Source organism: Ambystoma mexicanum, chromosome 8, assembly GCF_040938575.1.
Source record: "Ambystoma mexicanum isolate Mex_15411 chromosome 8, UKY_AmexF1_1, whole genome shotgun sequence".
Classification (NCBI taxonomy): domain Eukaryota; kingdom Metazoa; phylum Chordata; class Amphibia; order Caudata; family Ambystomatidae; genus Ambystoma; species Ambystoma mexicanum.
Genome location: NC_090929.1, coordinates 794,308,991 through 794,326,422, shown reverse-complemented (window position 1 = coordinate 794,326,422; position 17,432 = coordinate 794,308,991). Strand labels below are relative to the sequence as shown.

General features: G+C 45.6%; 1 protein-coding gene across 8 annotated transcripts in view; it reads right to left on the bottom strand.

Annotated features, from left to right (window-relative positions):
• The window catches only part of NRBF2 (nuclear receptor binding factor 2), a 714,205-nt gene that overhangs the window by 382,001 nt on the left and 314,772 nt on the right, over positions 1-17,432 (bottom strand). The window contains exons 3-4 of one of the 8 annotated variants that reach the window (XR_011268608.1): positions 6,420-6,546; positions 1,161-1,498 (exon numbers count right to left, since the gene is read on the bottom strand). The exons of 6 other annotated variants lie outside the window; for them this stretch is intronic. The gene's annotated coding sequence lies outside the window, so the exon portion shown is untranslated. Of the gene's footprint in view, positions 1-1,160; positions 1,499-6,419; positions 6,547-17,432 lie in introns of those variants that run through there. One more of the 8 variants, XR_011268605.1, reaches the window with a different exon arrangement.

Genomic DNA, 17,432 nt, shown 5'->3' with positions numbered 1-17,432 from the left:
ATATCCTTAAATCGGACACCTCTCTGTAATTTAGAGGAGGTACCCATGCCCATGGTTGAATGAGCTCTAAGACCTTCTTGGGGATCCTTTCCTGCTAATCTGTAGCATTCTGTTATTGCCAAAATAATCCATCTTGACAAGGTTTGCTTCAAAATTGCCATACCCAACTTGTGGCCCGTGGAACCTACAAAAGGTTGATCATCGAGTCTTATCCTAGAGATGTAAAATGTCAGTGCATGTCTAGGATCAAGCCTGTGTAATCTCTCCTCTTCCTTTGCAGGAGGAGGATAAAATGATGATAGCATTATTTACTGAGGTAAATGGAACTCAGACACAATCTTAGGCAAGAAGGTCAGTTTCACCTTAAGGACCACCTATAGAAGATTGTATAAGGAGGCTCGCAGGACAAGGCCTGAAGTTCACTCACTCTTCGGGTTGATGTAATGGCCACTAAAAGGATGGTCTGGTTAATAACCTTAAAGGACAGGTGTGGATAGGCTCAAAAGGAGCACACATTAGATGTCTCAATGCTAGGTTGAGGTCCCAAGTTGGGACTTGAAATGGGATGGTGGAAATGTATGTGTCAGTCCTTTTAAGTATTGTATCACAAGGGGAATCTTGAAGAAAGATAACTCTTCAGAGGAGCGCTTAAAAACAGAGTGCGCTGCAAGATACCCCTTGATTGTACCAACCTGCAGCCCCAAGTTGGGACGTAGTAATAAGAACACCACCATAGGTGTACTGCATGTAAACGGATCGTCATTCTTATCTCTGCACCAGCTGGAGAATGTGTTCCAACAGCAGCGGTACAAGGACTTTGTTGCTGGCCTTCTTGCCGAAAGCAAAGTCTTCATTACGTCTTCCGGGAAGTCCCAAATCCTTGGATCGCAACCTCTCAGAAACCATGCAGGAAGTTTGAGAATCTTGACCTCTGGATGGAGAGGTTGCACCTGTGTCATCATCAAGCTGTAAACTATCTGCTATTGTTTTTATTGCTAAAATAATAATGAATATTGCCCAAGCGCACAGAGCAGGTAGTCTTGATTCTATTAATGACACGGAGGCAAGCATTATGCTCAACTTCTTTATTAACTGTTTCCAACAGCTTTTCAAATCTGTTTCCTTTTCTCCCCGCCCCCCGCACACCCCCCCCCCCCCCATCAGCCTGAGGCTGTAAATCAGTGTATAAACAGAAAAGGAGCGAAGAGAAAACCACAAATCCCATGCGTCTCTCCAGTATGGTAGTCCTGAGCCTCTGTCTCAATCCCTAATCAGGGCTCATCCCTAGGTACAAATCCCTGCTTCCCCAGGTTCCTTACTCTTCTTTTTGGGTGCATCCCTGAAACTCTGCATACAAATCTAGAAACAAGAGCAGGTAACTTCCTCTGAGTCTTCTAAAAAACATTCCTGTGCGCCAGCAACTTTAGCAGTCAGCAGCTGATTATCCTCCCTGCAGACCCTGCGGGCGCCTTCTCTCGAATGCTCTTCTGATCCTCTCCTGCATCAAACGAGAAGCATACTGTTAGGGAGGGGAATATGCAACCTCTGACATCATAGTTCAACATACTGTTTAAACATGATATAGATTATCCGCTCCGTCATTTTAATAGAATCAAGACTACCTGCGCTGTGAGCTTGGGCAATCTGCATTCTAAGTTAAGACCGTAGGCGAGCATTATGCTTTTCCAAAGCTCTCCACCACAGCTGTGGCAATATTGGAAACCAGCTTAAAGTAGAAAGTTCTGAACACAGAGTCACTAAACCAATCAGCCGCTTTCATGATCTCCTGCAGCGACACCACCGCTGCAATAACCATGGATGCCATAGCCCCTTTGGCAGAATTAGCTCCAAACAAAGAAATATCAACTCCTGCTAAGGCCATTATTTATTTCCTTCACCCATCTTGCTATAGTAGCTGACGCTACCGCGCGATACGGTTTCCTGCGCGCCATCATCAACTGCTTGACGCTATGGTCTTACTGCCGCTGTCGCCGTCTCAATTCTTTAGGCACTGTGCTACGCATACATTGACATTATTAGGAAAGTGTGGATATGAAATCAGAGAAGCTGGTCTTCGTGTGCTGCGCAATATTAAATGCTACACCTTCTGGATAAAAAAACCTTTTGGGTGATCTCTAAAGCCTTTACATCTGTAACTCTTCTGCAGTATACTAGGCAAAACAACATGGCCAACTTTCCTAATAACGGTTTCCCCGACAGAAGGTTGTTCCTTGGTCATTGTTCCAACAGCTGAGGTGGTCTGCTCACTTTCACTCCCTTAATCAACAAGGCTACTGCTGGGTGCTCTCCAACTGGTGCCCCGTCCACTAGCTTGTGTCTGGCTGAGATGGCTGATCTATAAACTCCTACAGTTCTGAAAGCTCATCCCTGACTGGGCAGGCTTGCTAGAAAGTTTATCACTTGTACTATAGGGACTGAAACGGGAGGAACACCCCTCCCCCTGCACCATAATTCCCAGGCGGAACTATAGCTCCAAATTGTGGAGGGAGCCCATGATACGCTGATAAGCTCTGGAGCTTCCTCTGAAAGCCCTGGCAAACACCATCTGCGCTTGAAACTCTGCATGCTAATAACAACCTTGCTCTAGCGGGTGCAGAGCTCCTGACAGATCTGATAGGAGATCTGCCCTCTGCGGACTCCTCCGGGGGAAATCCAAAGAAAGTTCCATCAGAACTGGAAACCAAGCTTGTGATTTCAATTCTGGTGTCACTATCACCAATTCTGCTCTGTCCCTGCGCACTTTTGCTAGAATGCCAGCAACACGAATGGGGGAAATGCATAATGGACTTGACCCCCCCCCCGCCAACTGTGTAGAAAGGCGTCTGTCCGTAGGGCTTCTGTATCCAGTCTCCAAATGAAGTACTTCGTCAGCTTGGCATCAAGGCAAACCAATCTGTTTGGAACAGCCCCCACACCTGTTGTAACCTCTCGAAAATTTATCTGTGTAGTTTCCAGTTGCTAGAGTCTAGTAGATAGTAGCAGACTGGAACTCCCGCTGAGTTCTGAGCTCCCGGCAAATACTCCGCTGTGACCGAGATCCTCTCCAGGCAGAAATGTCAGAAGTCTTTTGCTAGCTCTGCTCTGCTAGCATCTTTGATTTCGTTCTCCCTAGGTTGTTTATGTATCTCACTGCGGAGATGCTGTCCATCCGCAGCAGTATACAGCAATGCGCTTTGTCTTTGGCAAACGATTTCACTGCAAATGAGCCTGGCAGAAGCTTCAGGCAGTTGATATGAAGCTAGAGTTCTTCTTGCGACCATTTCCCTCCCGTCTCTTGTCTGTTTGAACAGGTCTGGTGATCCAGCCTGACCAGCTGGCGCCTGACTCTACGATGAGTTCTGGAACGTCTCCAAAGATGGCTCTGCCTTTGCACGCTTCCATATTGTGAAGCCACGAGAGAAGCTCTGCCTTGCGGTCCTCGTCTAGCGGAACTTACTGATGGGATCTCAAACCTTTCTGAAGGTATTTGATTTTTGGCCGCTGGAGGGCCTGATAGTGAAGGGGACCGGGAGAGATCGCCTGGAGAGAGGCCTTGAGTAGGCTCACTACTCTGGCTAGATTAAGAAGCAATACAACTGGATTCCTGAGAGCTGCTCCCAGATCCTTCTTTATCACTCTAATTTTGGACACGGGTAGCTTCAGGATCACTTTTCTGGTATCTATCGTGAAGCCCAAGAACTCTTCTCTTGCTCTGCGTTAAAGCAGATTTCTCATCATTTACTAGGAAACCTAGCTCTGCTATTGTCAAAATCAAATCGCCCACTGCACCTGCTGGTTGAGCCTCTCTCTGTCGCTTGGCATGAATAGGATGTCATCCAAATAGATGATCATCCGGATAACCTGCTCTTGGAGGGCGGCCGATATAGGCCTCAGCTTGGTAAAGGCCCAAGGGGCTGAGGCTAGGCCGAACAGGAGACTGTTGAACTGCCAAATCTCCCTTCTCCAGGTGAACCTCAAGAATGTACGGTACTCTGTCGCCACGGGTATTGTAAGATATGTATCTTTCAAGTCTAGCCGTGCCAACCAGTCTTTTCTGAGCATGTCCCCTAACAGATGGATCCCCTCCATCTTGAAAGGTCTGTATACCAACCAACTGTTCAACTTCTTTAAATTTAATACTGCACGCACTTTGCCTTTGTTGCTCAGAAAACTTATGTGGGGTGTGCCCTTTCAATAGCGTTCTTCTGCGCTAGAAGCAGAGTCTAATAAGACGCTCTCCGCTTGTGTGATGTAAATGCGCAGTGGTAGCTTGGATTGTCTGGGAGTCTCCAGAAAGTCTAGTTTGAAACCCTGAACAGTTTGCAAGACCCACGTGTCGGAAGACAGCTTGTGCCAATTGCTTATAAAAAGTAGCATTCTCCCTCCCACTGGGGGATACAGTGCGCTGTGTGCTCTCACCTGCGCTACCTGCCGACTGTAATATCCTCTGCAACCTCTATATCCTTGGCCTCTGTTGAGGAAGAAAGCATCTTGCTGCCTTGACTCCCAATATTGTGCTCTCGGACATTGGGGCCTTCTGTGAGAGTTGAAACGGCCAGTCGAACAGAGCCTGTGTCGGCCGGCCCCTGCAACAACCTCTCCTGGGGAAAACCTTCCAGACAGAGGCTTGTGCTGTCTCCAATGCCAAATCCCAGACGAATGTGTTCATTTCTTTCACAAAAGCTTTGCCAAAGAGTAAACCTTGGGCTCCCTCTCCTGCTTCATAGGAGCCTAGATCTCCTTTCAGGAGCATGGTCCTGCGCCTCTCGGAGGAGACTGCACAGTTAACGTTTCCTAGCATACATACTGCTCACTGAGCCCAGCCTGCTAGAATCTGTGCGTCGACTGGTTCTCTGGTATCCTTAGCCCTCTCTGCCAGATCCATAATCTTTGCTATGGGGCTGGCTAGGTCTAGGATCTTGTCTTGACAAGATCTCCAAGCTTGATCCATGCCTTTCCCGGTGTCGTTCCCGCTTTGGTCACAAACGTGAGCATTTTCGGGTCAAGCTCTGGTGCATCTGCCACCTTTCCTACAAGTTCTGGTCTTGGGTACTCTGCCTTTAAGCGGAATCTGGTCTCTTTCTCTAGGGGCTTGCACGTCTTCTGTGCCATGTAAAGCGCCTCTCTTGGTGACCGAGCCCACTCAGTAGATCTGGGGTGTCTGATAGAGTCGGGTTCAAAAATGTCTGTCATGTTGTCCTCTTCTAGAGGCACCTCCACCTTGCCGGGTTCAGGCTCGCAGATAGGTTTCTTATGCGTGTCAATGCTCCCATTGTCAATGCTCATATTGTCATCATTCACCTCCTCCTCGTATTGATCAAACACCTGATGATTACTGTGTCTCCCCTGTATTTCTCGCCCCTGGGGTAGAGGGTAAGAGGCTGGGCATGGCTGATTTAAATAGGAATGCATTCTTAAGCCCATTAAAAAGGAGCCAGCCGCCTCCTGTTGATCCCCATCAATGTGCCTGGAGGAGTTGTAGAGGCTTTTCTCTTCCAGGCTGTTTTGCTCCGGTTCTCACCCTCTTTAAGGGGCTGAACCGTGGAGGATCATCTAGGTCACCAGCTCTCTTGTCCAACAGGTCTTCCAGGACCTGCAGTCTGTCCTGTAGGGGTTTCATTCCTTGGATGACCACTCTGACTAAGGAGTCTCCCAACATTTTCTTGAAGCTATGTGAGAGGTCTGCTTCTTCCTCCATGTCGTGCTCACTCTCCTCGCTCCAAGTGTAGACCCCCATATCACATGCCATAATTATCTTCTTGGCAGTGTATTGTGGGCTATATTGAAAAAATGAGGCACTATCACTTTAAATGATCTCTGATCTTAGACACCATCACACAGATTAACGAACAATGAACTTTTTTTTCATATTAATTAGCCACCTTATGCCTATCAACATGCTGCGTTAGCTTGTTATTTCTCTTACTCTAATACCACTGTTGGAGTGCGAGAAACCCAGCCTAGCGTTCCCTTCAGTGACTTCCAATAAAGCGAAATGCTTGTTCATGCGCACTGCGTGCTTAGTGCGTCATGCTGATGTACCACAGCGTATGAACGCTGGACCGCGACTGTGACACGGCCTCAAACCATGATATGGTGGGGGGTAAGGGGGGTTCTCTAACTACCTAAATATTTACTTCGATGCAAACCTGAGCCTTGAGGTGAGCGAGTTCGCTCGCGGGCCCGGTCTGCCTCTTCTGAAGGAATACTACTGTTAGCGTTCACGCTATGAAAATATTGAGGGATACAATTCAATACGACAAAGCATTTTACCATAATGCTAAAGCCCACGCGCGTTCATTATAAATGCACATAAATATGAACTAAGCCACTTCCTTAGTATTACAATGTAAAATGTCACAACTGTCAGCAGCAGCAAAAAAGAAGAGGAAAGGACCTGGGGAAGCAGGGATGTGTACCTAGGGATGAGCCCTGACTGTGGATGGAGACAGAGGCTCAGGACTACCATACTGGAGAGACTCATGGGATTTGTGGTTCTCGTTCCTTTTTTGTTCATACACCGTTTTGTTTTACAGCCTCAGGCTGCTGGAAAAAAAAAAAAGGAAAAGTTTTAAGATTTGAAAAGCTGTTGGACGGAGCAAATAATAAGTTAAGCATAATGTTCACTTTCGGTCTTGACATAGAATTGGTATTTGTGTAATTCGATTTTTTTTTAACACATTAGCATGGTTCATATAGCCTTCAAAAAGTTTGCACTTTACTCCTTAGATGTACAATGATGGTTTCAATTGTGCCCAAAATATCAATTTTCCTCAGACACATTTTACTATATTAGATTCATAGAATTAGATCCTTTCTCTCCACAAAAACGACTTATGTTAAAGGTGTTCTATATAGTGCAGCTGCTGGGTTATTTAAAACATTTAGAAAGAGATTACTAGGTTCCACTTCCAGATCTAGTTCAAGATAGGACAGGTCTAATTAACAATGCAATAAAAAACGAACGAGCACAGTTTGGGTGCCCAAATACATATTTACAAAACGCATTTGCTGTTATTTGTAGCAGGTTCACTTGACTCATGCCCCAAACACCCATGGCGTACATAGTATGGTTCTTGATTTAGCTCGATACAGCTTTAGTATTTCCACTGAGTGTGCTTTAAACTGTGTGCGAAACAAAAATTAACTAATTGAATGGTACATGTTTGCTGCTTGTTTTACAAAAAGCTTTCCTATTTACTGCAAATAAGCAATGTTGATGCCCAAATAATCATATTTCCTTTGATTTTCCATTGCTACATTATTAATTAAAAAAACAGCTTGCCCATTTATGATTACCACACATTTAATCAGAGTTTATTCTTACTCCTCTTTCGGGCATATATGGAAAGCATGTATTAACAATTGACGGGATCTAGGAGCACATGCTATCTGTACACCGCTATTAGCCTATGATAAGATTGGTATTGTTGGCCCATTAAATTGCAGGTCATATGCCTTTGTTGTTAAGAATAAATTATATACGGAATTCTCAATAAAGTAAAATGAAATGGTGCCAACACACAGTCTTGTCTTAGGGGCTGCAACAGAGAAATTGCACCACCATTATTGCTACTGCGTTTGTTTGATGCAAAGATGCGATTATTTTAAAAAATTCAAGAGTAATACCTAGTTCTCGGAGCTGTAGCTGTAATTCGTTGCAATCGGCTGAATCGAAGGGAGTAGCAAATCCATATATGCCATGTATAATCTTTATTGCTTAATGTGGAATGATTTTGCAGCATATAAATACACATTTTGGGATTCCCACAGGCCGGTGAGTGAGCTCAGAGCCCCTGGCCCCCAAAGCTGAGAAAAGAATTTGAATTGGTGCTTTTAAAAGCATGTGAGGCTCCCTCGACGCCAGTATCCCCTTGCAGGCCCATAACTTCCTGGTCCCTCTGCCCGCCTCCCGCACCACCACCGAGACCCGATTGGTGCCCTGCACAGTCATAAGGAACGCCCCAGGGCAGCCCCTGCGGCTAAGGGCCCCATGGCCAAGGGCGGCTTCTATAATCGCGGCTCCAGAGAGAGTCTGCAGGTGTCAGCAGGCGAAGCCAGCAGCTACCAGACACCAAAAACCGTTAAGTGTGGCATGGGTGGGGTGTAGAGCAATTACTCTACACCAGAAAGCCCCCGCCACTCTACCTTAAATTTCCATAACAAAGACTGCCATAGACTTAGCCCACGCATACTTAGAAAGGTTTGTGACCACCAGCCCAAACCTATATTGGAAATGTCACCTTGCACTGCATCCTAACATATTAATCAATGTTTAGTGTCAGATGGGATTGTGAATGCTAGCATGTGCCACATTTAGATGGAACTTGAATGTTAGCATGTGCCACACTTAGAATTGAGAACATTAGCCTGCGCCGTATCTAGATAGGGTTGTGAATGTTAGCATCTGCCACACTCAGACGGAACTATGTAGGACAGCATGTTAAATGTCATATAACCCACTAACCAATACAAGCTCAAACTCTCTGCATACTTATATCACTGAATAACTCACAACCATCTCTCGCACAACAAGCTGCACACACTTCACCACACCACAACACATAAGCTGCACCAACAGCACACGTGGACTGACACCGATCCAATACTTGCACCAAAGCTCAGCACCCAGTGTACACTGAGTTGAAGCTGCCAACAGTATACCACCCCTCTCACTATCCTACTCCCTCTTCACCTATTAACCCATCCCACCGTCTCGTTTACAGATCTGCCAGAGTGCCTGGGAAACAATTCCGTTGGTGACGGTGCGCTATATAAGTACCTTTAACATAACATTTAAAACTGGATGCCTAGGTCTTTCATAAATCCCATCTGACTATGTGAGAGTATATTGTTAACATCAATCTATTTTTTTTAAATTTTCAAATAATTTGAGTCATCAAGCAATGAAGCTGAACGATAATTAAAAGCCTCTGACTTTTTTTTTTTTTAAACAGAGGGCAAATGATGGCTACGTTGCTACGTTCCATGATTCTGAGAAGTTCATAGTAAGAATCATGGTGTTAAATAGGTTTGGCTAATAAGGGACCCCAAATTGTAGGATACAATTTATGTAAATCAGCTGCAATATCATCAGGGCCAGCATAATGTTTTTTTACTATCTTATGGTCCATTATACATTACCAATACATGACAGTTGTGTATTGTAGATTACTTCGCAGCCATTCTTCCGATTTAACATTTACCTTGCTTACATCATTAGGCTTTTGAGTACCAAGTAATGACTACTCCAATCTCTGCCATAAAGTTTGATTCTAATGTACTAAATTGATCAAACTTCTAGCAACGTGCTCCAAAAAGACACGAGCATGGGTATATAGTTTGCAACTTTTTCCAAAGCTTCTTGCACTATATCCATCAGACGACTTTTAAAAAAAAAAATATCGGCTTGTATTCTTTTCTTAGTACATTACTGTCAGTGTATTGTCGGTTGCTTTTTATTGCCTTTAATAGTAGATTGTGTTGCCTCTTTGCAGTGGGGGTGTTGCAGTATTTATTTTCTGACAATATGAAAATAATGACAAATTATGGTATACCATGGTTATTACTGTATAGCATGCATAACATATTCTTAAATAGTATTGTGATGAGAAAGGTCTCAAATTGTAACAAAGACCAGCACCATAATGCGTTTTTATATCGGTTTATTCTAGTTCAACAAAGCAGAGGCAAATCTGGGCGAAGACCGATGGTCCAGTTTGACCATGACAGACCAAATACAAAATTTGTATAATTTAGTGGCCCCTGCTGTGACAAAAAAAAGTGTCATCACGTTTCGTAAAAAGTCATTTAGGTTTCAGCTCCCTGGCTGGCGCGTTTTGTTATGCTGTGAAGCAGAAGACAATAAACGGGTCCCATCCTTGTAATCTGCATACCACATAATCAAAAATGGCTGATGGTAAATGTGCACCGGTTCCCAAAAGCAGCATCTGTCTTCACAGAAGCACGACCTCTCCCTAAAAGGTGTTCAAAATTCAAATAATGTCACAATTTTTTGTGGGGTTTGGGAATTACTGAAGTGCACGATTGGGCTCATTTTAAAAAAATTCGATAAAACCCGAAAATATCCTTTGAAATATGCATCAGGAAAAATTATCCATTATAATATACACACCACACAGTTGCCTTCGCACAAAGGAAGCCCTTTACCTGTGATGCAGTGAATTAGTTCTTCATATTCCTTCTAATACATTGATTGCGTGAGTGATCATATGCAGTTCGAGGAATGGGGTTACAAACCGATTCAACTGACGCTAATTTTCCCCCCAAAAAAACAGCCTATTTTCCACTGCGCTTTTGCATTTCAATACGCTAAACTACACCATGCCATCAAAATATGTTAAGATTGCATTCACACTCAGTCAGCGACCAGATGTTTCAAAACAATTTAAGAACAATATTTTGGGACACCCCTTTGTGACCATCCATCATTCAGAAAGGTTTTCGTTTTGGTAGTGCTGCATCTGTCACTCAATGGTCGTCACCTGCATAAGCGTCTGGAGCTTTCTCTGCAAACTCAAGCTTCTTCATACATGTTTAGCAAGAGAAAAGCTTTTATCCAAAATATTATGCTTGAAAATACAAAGTCTCGGTGTTAAGATACAAAATAGGGTTCTCCAAAAAGCATAAGAAAAAAAATAAAAAAAAATAAAAGAAAAAAAAGTCAGTCGACATAGGAGGTGGGGAGACAAAAACCTTAAATACATGCTTTAAACATTTGTAACATCACACGTGACACGTTACAGGCAGCAACATAAAAACGATTCTTCCAAGGCTCCAAACTCGTATTCAATGCAGCATGTAGATTTATTCTAATTTTCGAATTAAAGTGGGCACTTGGCATAAAAGATTCAGCAGTGGTGGTTATTTGAGTAGTGTGGCACCTCGACCTTCAGGAATAACCTAGTCAAATTTATCGGCCTTCAAAAAGCACAGAATTGTCAAATGTTTTGCTTTCATCAAATGAAAAATTATGAAGTAAATGGATATTACATCGGTTAAGTACCGTATTTAAGCATGTTAAACCATTAGATAAATGGTTATTCACTATGCCAAGCATCTATAATAATTTACATAAATAAAAATGTAAATATTCGTTTGTTCAAAATCTTAAATCTCCGAAAGTTCTTCACCGATTGCTTTGAAATTTTGATACAACGTTGCATTCGAATAGGTGCGTGCTTTTATATGCCTGCTATACATAGGTGTCACACCTGTGACAGGTAAAAGCAAGCATTTTCTGAAAAACAGCACCGTCTGTTGGATGTAAAAGCAACACACGCTATACTAAATATTTTACGATTCCATTTCAATGTTTCCGTGGCTCAAATACGTGTCGAGGAAGCAACAGAGCGACGTGCGGCCAGACTTCAGGATGCACGGTTGCGAGCCCGGCTATCGCGTTCTGCAGCTTCAGATCTGCTTCGTTCTCAACAGAATGAAGCGTGACAGGCTAAGAGTGGCTGAAAGACGTCAACAAGAAACAGCAGATCAGCTTCACACATGACTCCGTGCTCAGCAAACACGCGATTACAACAATCGCCTTGCTTTCCGGTACAACCCAGGTGATGATTATAGTTTGAGCCGCCATGTTCTCATCAGCACTATGACTGAAGTGTGTCCTTATTGCAAGGCTCTGAAATTTAATGGAGAAACGAAAGGAATGTGTTGCACCGCCGGGAAAATTAAACTGCCTCAACTTGGAGAACCGCCAGAGCCATTGTGAAATTAAAAATATTAGAAACTTGCACTTTCTCTTTTCTTTCTTTTCCATTTAACCAGACTGAGTCACAGCAACGCGTGGCCGGGGACTGCTGGTTTTACAATAAAATAAACACATACACCACTGAAGCTTAGCACCCATGTGGAGTGGTTTTCTCCATAGCAACCTTCTTTGCTTAACCAATCTGGAAGCTTGGCTTTCGCCGACACAAACTGCTAACATTAGGGCAGGGAACCATTGCTGGTACAACACTAAGGAAAGTCCTGAAACGCGTTATAAGTACATCATTAAAGAAACGGTTTTACGAAACTTCATACTGTACAAACGCTTGTGTTATCAGTTCTAGGCTCCTGATGTCCACACGGGCAAGGGCTTCCGGTCAGTGTGTGTTGTGGAACTCCCTTGATGCAGGACCCCAATGCCTGATCAAATGGAATCTCACATTCCCTTCACAAATACTCCCACCTTAAAAAATTATACTTTACCAATAATAGCAGCTGTACACAAATGACACAGATTAGAGGGGAAATCAAAGTTACCCAACCGGAATTGCCAAAAGCAACAAAGGTAATCCAACTCAAGAGAATGGCAGATATTAAAGCCGCTGATGAGAATGAGGGGGGTAAACAGGACATCCATATGCATTTGGCCAAGCAAGAAGTACAATGATTCTCCAGAGACTCCTACATATCTATTAGATAAAACTGCATTTTGATAAAAAGGTAGCAGAGGAAGTCCTAATGTTACTGCCATGAGATGTGGACTTTTGTCAATGGACAAGAAAGTGTTACAAATTCACAATAGCCATTAGCAATACCCTTTCCACAACAAATCCCTGCACAGCGATTTTTGTGTCTGTCCATTTGAATCTATGCCAGCACGGCTTGTCCAGGTCTGGTGGAGGGAAGGAACACCACTGTTGGGATGCAGCCTCACAAGATCACAGCAGGCGGCGTGACCTCGCAAGACTCCAATACACATGCATGCATGCTTCCCAGAGAGTGAGGGAGGAAGCACACGCTGTCCGGCACTTCTACTGGATAAAGGCTTGCACTTGTTTAAATACATCCTAAAAGGAATTTAAGACTGCCATTAATCCAAAGACAATATTTTCCAGTAGTGAAGTAACTACTGCATGTTTACTGCAGGACTCTAAGAGCTCTAATGACAGTGAATTAACTGTTACCTGTGATATTTCATTTGTAGGGTTCAATGAAACCCTTCAATCAACACATAGTGTTGGGTTATATGTGAAGCCACAACATAATTGGCGACTAGGATTGAAGGAGGAACTCGCCGGCTCCGACATGCAGGGTGCAATGCCCCCACCGGCGTTTCTTCAATTCCCCAGGTAGGCTCTGTGATACCATGGCTGCAATGGGAATCATTATTCATATATTTTATTAGATTTATTAGATTTATAACATACAACCGTTGGGCCTTCCAGGGCCAACATTTAAAGAACAACATTAATGATAATAATAGAAATAAAAAATAACGTTGGATGGGAGAAGAACTCATATGGAACACATGTTAAATGCTATTATGTAACATTCGGTGCATAGCGTAATATTATTTGGTACAAAAGTAGGTATTCGGCAGCATTGTCCATAACCCTTAGTCTATGATGTTATGATATTAGAAGTTCAGTAGTTCATATCGTGTCTTCCCAGCGTTGCCATACTCCATCTGCTTTTCCAGGGCAACCTCTGGCTCTGTACACCCTCCTTTCTATTGCAATGCAGATTTCTACATCCGTGATCCACTGATTCACCTGCGGCAGTTCCGCTGCCCCCCATAGGCGTGCTATGTTTCTTTTGATGATTGCTGTTGTGGTCATGAGGCAGAGCTTTTCGTATTTTGAGAGATCTATCTCACTGTCCACTCCCAGTAGCAACAGTTTGGGATCTCTGGGGATCGTCTGGTTCAGGACTCTTGATAACACGTCGCAGCATTGCTGCCAGTAATTACGGATTACCGGGCATTCCCACAGTATATGGAAGAAGGTTCCTTCCTCTTCCCGGCAGCGCAGGCAGTTGGGCTCAGCTATTTTGCCCCATTGGTACAGGGCTACCCTCGGGTAACAGATCCTGTGCAATATCTTCAGCTGTACTAGGTGTAGTCTGGCCGATATGGTGACCTCACGGGGGTACATCAGGATTTGGACCCAGTCTTCTGACATCATTTCTCCCACTTCAGCCTCCCATTTCGACTTCAATCCAGTTCTGGTGTGGCAAAGGAGGTGATAACACTGTACATAACAGTGGTGACCTTGGCTGGAATATGGTCTTCCACTATGTTCCGTTCCAGTGGAGTAGAGTCTGCCATGTCGGAGAGAGCAGGGAGGTGCTCTCGGGATTAGGATGTCCCGGGATTAGGATGTCTGAGGTGTCCATAGTGATCAGTGGCGTGATGTCTTCTATCAGTGTGGCTTGCAGTGTGGGTGGGGCATAGATCGCCAGTAGGGAGATCATTTTTGTTCCAGAGCATGCCTTTGACATGCCTGTATCTGCCTCCAGTGTCCTGTGTTGTGGCCGTAAGGGTAAAGGGAAGTCTTTTATGTATCAGTATTATTACTCCTCTGGCTCCCATCGTGAATCCTGCTTGTATTGTTGTGCGGTAGTTGGACCGCTTAAACAGTGCATTGGATGTTCCTGCTAGGTGGGTTTCAGTTAGGAAAGCAATATCTGGGCTGTGTCTATTCAGGAATTGTCGCACTAATCGTCTCTTCAGACTGCTTCCTAGACCATTCACGTTCCAGGTGAGGAGCTTTAAAGTTCGGATCTTAGTGTCTTGCGGAGTCATTTAGGCGTATGTGGGTGTAAATGACAGTAACGTCCTTTGGGGTCTGGCCATTGCGTTCATTTGTACCATGGCAGGGAACAACGGTCTAGACCGCATCAAAACCTGTGTCTCGAGAACTTCAATGTTCCATTGAGTTTGTCCATCTTTTAAACATAAAAACATATATCCAACTCCCCCCTCCCCATACTTCGCCCCCAACTAAAGCATCTGTCACCCCATTACAACTCGAATACAAATTAAACAAAAGCTGTGGACTCGCAGCCCATCGCTCGTAAGTTCCCACCATGCTCCAACGCAGGGAGGCAGGGGGGGAGCTTTCCAGGGGGAAGGAGGAGGCTTCCGCCTGTTCTGGCCGGTTTTCTATGAGTCTCTTCATGGCTGTTATAATCGTGTAAACAGAATGTCAACAATACACAGTACTTTACACCTTGCTTATTGGGGCCTTCAGAGTTCCTGATTATTCGTGCCTCAGGAGTCAGTCTTCTCTGTCTTGTGGTTGCGGAACGTTGCCTGGCGGTTGTTGGTCCGGCGGTTCATGTCTTGGTCGGGCTCGGGGGGGGGGGTCGGGTTCTGTTTCCGTTGCCTCTTGTCTTGGTCCAGTCGCCTTCAATGTGTTGCTCTGCCCACTTCCACGCATCTTTGGGGTCAGTGAAGTGAACCGTCGTGCCTTTATAGTATATTTTAAGTTGGGTGGGAAATAGGAGGCCATATTTCACATTCAAGGTTTGCAACTGTCGTTTGAGTTGGTCCAACGATTGTCGGGCTTTTTGCATGTCTCTGGTGTAATCTGGAAAAAATGCTATCTTCGATCCATTGTATGTGAGGGTGCCTTTTGCCCGTGCCTTTTGCCCGTGCTGTTTGGAGCAATGCGTCACGATCTTAATAGTTTAATAGCTTTGCTATCACTGTGTGTGGGGGGGGGGCACCCGGTACTGGGCGACCCGTCGGCACGCGGTGGGCCTGTTCAATTGAGAAAAAGTTGGAAAATCTATCTGTTTCGAACATGTCAGTGAGTAGCTGCTCCAGAAATAATTCCATATGCGGGCCTTCAACTTTCTCTGGCAATCCCAGGATTCTAACATTATTACGCCTGGATCTTCCCTCGCTTTCATCGACCCTCTCCTCCATGTTTTTTTAGGCGGGACGTAACTCTGGCCAGTTGTTCTACTTGCCGTAGGCCGTCCGCCGTCCCAGATATGCGTTGCTCTGCTTCTCCGGTACAGGACGTCAGCTTCTGGAGATCATGCTGGAGGAGGAGACATCCATGCTGATGCCATCTATTTTTTGCTCCATTGAGGCCCGTGAGTCTGCTATGGCAGCCATGATGTCTTAACGATATTGTGCCTTCTGCTTGTGGTATAGTGTCTGGTAGGTCTTGTTCCGACAGGGTGGTTGCTGTCGGCGTCGTGAATTGATCCATCCTGCTCTGGGAGATTAGCTTCCTGGGTTTATCCTTGCCCATATCGTACGGCGATGGTGAGGTGCCTCCGACTGAACAGGCATACATTTTTGGGGTTTCAGGCCGGCTTGCATAATATTTCTTTTGCGCCCTCCTGGGTCGGGGGCGACTGCTAGTCCGTGGAGGTGCAGGCGTCTGTTGGTTAGGCCTGTGGGCAGCCGCTTCCAGGCATAGGTCGCTGGTCGCAGATCTATCACAGCATGGTACTCCTTCACCCTGCTATGTACTGACGGGTGCGGCCATTTTGTCCGTGTTTTCCGGCTGTCCTGTAAATTCACTGACCGCACTGATCGCATTACGGGCCTACGTAGGCACGGGTCTTCGCCACGCGTATCCACAGGTCGGAGTCCCTGGAGGGTCTGTGGCGTCTCCCAAGACGGGTTATGAAGCCAGCGGGTCACGTGCCGTGGAACTACCGGGACGCCTGGTTCTGCACGCCGTCTGGGCTCCTTCTCTTGCAGGCTCTGTACGAGCGCGAGGGCCGGGGTAGGGCGAACGTATCGATGTCACCCTAGGGTGCCGCCTCCCTCTCGGGTCACCCTGGCGGCCCAACGGTGCACTGGGGCTCGCCACACAATTCACACAGGCACAGCGTAGATTCGCCGCCTTCGGGAGACGGTGGGCCCGTTCTCCGTATTGTTCATCAGGTTCCGACCTGGTTCGGTTTGCTGGCCGGGAGTGTTCCACGGACGACGTGAGTGCTGCTGTTCTGGTGGAGCTTCCACCTCGTCATGCGCGGCTGTTGTTGCTGCGTGCCCCGATTCCCAGCCACTGGTCACTGATCGCAGATCCGAGTCGGAGTGACGATCCTTCATTCGCCTACGATCCGACGGGCGCGGCCATTTTGTCTGCGATTTCCCGCTACCGCACGGCTTGTTTTCTTCAGCTCCGAACTCACCCAGGAGTGTGCGATTTTGGCCGGGATTTCTCCTGGTTGTGCCCATTGTGTGTTTGTCTTCTGGAAAATGTATAATTTCTACAGGAAAGCCATTCGTAAGAAAGGCTGTTTCTACAGGATATCTGCCGCGGCTGCAGGAGCTACAGGGGCTCATGTCCTCATAGCTCTGCTGCTGGCCACGCCTCCCCCCCCTCGCAGGATTATTAAAATATTTTCCAATAAGAAGAATACTGTGCTGCACCAATCCAAGTCACTAGAAAGCAAGAAAATGCACAGCCGGTTGAGAATTACGTCACCTGAATGAGGGAGTTAGCTGCACTGTTCGAGTTCAGCAACAATGCAGAGGACATGATTTGCAATATGTTGGTTGTGCATCCCAACTGCAGGAACGTGTAGGACAAATTCATACTCTTAAGACGCCAGAGCGGAGACAGACCTTGTGCAGACGCAAAGAAATGGTGGGAACTGCGGCGGCCGCTGATGTGAATGCTGTGAAATGGAAAGGGCAGCGTGACAAACCTAGACGA